This window comes from Sinocyclocheilus anshuiensis, unplaced genomic scaffold (genome assembly GCF_001515605.1).
Source record: "Sinocyclocheilus anshuiensis isolate Anshui unplaced genomic scaffold, SAMN03320099.WGS_v1.1 scaffold315, whole genome shotgun sequence".
Classification (NCBI taxonomy): domain Eukaryota; kingdom Metazoa; phylum Chordata; class Actinopteri; order Cypriniformes; family Cyprinidae; genus Sinocyclocheilus; species Sinocyclocheilus anshuiensis.
The window spans coordinates 1,100-4,116 of record NW_015548210.1 but is presented as its reverse complement, the minus strand read 5'-3'; positions in this window follow the sequence as shown (position 1 = coordinate 4,116).

Below are 3,017 nucleotides of genomic sequence, written 5' to 3'. Positions count from 1 at the left end.
CCAGATAGTCACGCAGTGTGAAAACAACGGCGATCCGACGAGTTTGAAAATCATGCAGTGTGAACTCGGCATAAGTTCAGATCAAAGACAGCAACTTTAGGTCCTTAATGGAAAATAGTTGGCTGTGTTCGGCACGGCAGAAGCGTTTGAGGATAGTATTGCTTACAGTGTGGCTGAAGGTAGGCTAGAATGTAGATGATGTTGTGTGTCTCTAATTGGCTTTCAATCATTGGAATATTGTGGTCTGATCCCCACTCATGTGCTTCCAGCTCTCTGTTTCACTTACGACTATGAATAAACCAGCAAAAAGCGAAAATTATGACGTAATCTTCTGGCATTTTGGCAGTGCCATTTACATTTGCATTTGCACTTCTGTGTTTTGAAAATAGGATTTCTTTCAGGGAGAAAATAGCATTTCTTTCTGATGCAAAATTGTCTGGAAGTCACACTGAGAAATCCAATGAATGAGAATCAAGAGTTGAGAATTATATCTTCATCATATTTTCTGTCTCTAGTCATTTTGCGTTAACCGGCGTATTCTGTCGAACATCCCCCGGCTGAATTCGCATCACGCACGTGGGGTAGGCTACGATCGAGTGCGAGCGCACGCGTTCAGCGCGGGAAGAGAATATCACAGCGCTCACCATTCTTCTGAGAAAATGATTTGTTTAATTTCAAATGAGAGATGCGCAATTTGCATGATACTATTTCAAGCTCCATTGAAACTGAACCTTCGGTGCACTTTCGGTGTCTGATAGGAAAATAGTGTATCGGGTCTTGTCATTTTTCATCAAGCCTTGAGATTTTTTGATCTTTTATGAGAACGCACTGTCAGGAACAGTTTACATGACAAGAGGGTTTGAAAACACATCAATCATTCCGATGATAAACATGGCTCATGTCATCTCCTCTTCCTGTCTGCTCTCTCCATTTATCCCACTTGTGAACGTGTCCTTATTATGTCACGTCCAATTAGTGAAACGCCTTTGGAAAATGGCGACCTCTTGTTTGGTGACAGAGAAGAAGAGACTTGGCAAACGGCGGGAATGTTGGTGTATGGATTCTGACGCTGACACAGTGCTCCATGTCTTTGAATATCTAGTGCTCATAAAATGTGTAAAATAGCCCTCTAAAATGTTATTAACTCAAGCCAGCCCAATGTAAACACTCTCAAATTATAGAAAGGGAAAATATATTTTTATTCCAAATCAGCCAGGAGTGTAAAAAGATAGAGGAGCACTCAAATACGCATCAGTGACAATGTTATGAAATTGAGTCTGACACCTCTAAAATTACCTGAACCTTTTCAGTCTGACAGCTGTAGCAGACTGGCACTTTAAAATGAACAGCTCCTGTTTTCAAAACCCAACAGCGGCTCTATCAGCACGGCCATGGATAGTTTCGCAGAGGGCCGGTTCTAATCGTAAAGGTTCAGTGTTTTTGGCAGGAGAAGGCAGGTTCCAGATAAGGCAAGGATTTATGCACAGACAAGATTAGAAATCCACGCGGCTCTGTCACAGCACACTTCCTCCATGCAATGCAGTGATACTGAAACTAATCTCGCGGCAAACATATTGGAGATCCTGTAACACAAACCTAGATGGGAAGGAATGGGCTAATCTATCTGCATTCGCGCCATCGGACTCCACAAAGGACGACGTTTGTCACGGCTGCAGGCTGAGACGCTGCGCAGATGTGGCCTGTGAATTAACCTTTTTTAAAAGAGAGATGATGCCCAGTCCGGTTCTATAGAGATACGAGTGCAGATCAATATCTCCCGCGCAGCCAATAGCAGCTCTCATGCTATTCAAAAAGGACAGGTGACACAGAGGAAAATGGCATAGCTTCAGCTCTAGACTCAGTGGAGATGTTTTATTTAAGCATCAAGATGTTTCTACTGAAATAATTTGAGAAAAAAATAGAAACAAAAATACAGTTATTTACGCAGATCATTTGGTCTTGAAAGAAATGTGCGCGTTCATATTGAAATATTCAATGCCATCTTGGAGATGGGATAGGTCACCCGAAAATGAGAACTGTCATTTACTCACCCTCTAGTTGTTCCAAACCTGTATCAGTTTCTTTCTTCTGTTGAACATAGAAGATATTTTGAAGGAAGTTGGTAACCAAAAACAGTTGCTGGTAGCCATTGAATTACATAGTGTATGTCAGGCCAAGAACCACCTGACGCGCAGCGCAATATTTGACCAGAAGGGTAAAAATTATGGTTATTTTTGTCAGTTGCGGCTCGTTAGCGCTAGCATTCTGCCCGCTTCAAATCAGACAGACACAGAGATGAAATAGTGCGCTAAGATCACATTCATTTGAATGAATTATAGCATTTATTTGAATGAATTATCAATCGAGAGAGAGAGAGATCGCTTACGAAAATTAAACATGGTTTTATTACAGTAAAAGTGTAGTAACCTTGTTTTTTTGGCGGATTGATTACCATTTGTATAACCACAGTTTTACTACAAATACCATGATTAAGCTATGGTTAGTGTAGCAAGACCAGGGTTACCATGGTTTAACTATAGTAACCATAGTTTTTATTTGTAGTAAAACCATGATTAATTTTCCTAAGAGACAGTTGTGTGAGCCTACCTGCGTCTGCGCGTCTCCCTAAACAAGATGTACTTCAAAAACAGTGATTTTACCACCTCGTTGATGAGGAATATAATATATTGGCAATTTTATTAATAAAAGTCGTGAGGCAGCGTTGACATGTTTGTGTGTGCGCACAGCACAATCTGCGAATTCTCTTTCTCTGTCTCTCTCTCTCTGTCTCTGTCTCTCTGTCTCTCTCTCTCTCTGTGTGTGGGTGCGAGTGATGTGTGGGTTTGTGTGCATCAATTAAAGCAGCGCATTAATATGGAACGGTGATTAAACTGACTTGGAACTACCTGTGCATTAAATGGTTTTAATGCATACCTGCCAGCCAATCAGAATAGAGTGTTCAGACCAAAAATTCTTTATATATATATATATGTGTGTGTATATGTGTATATATATAT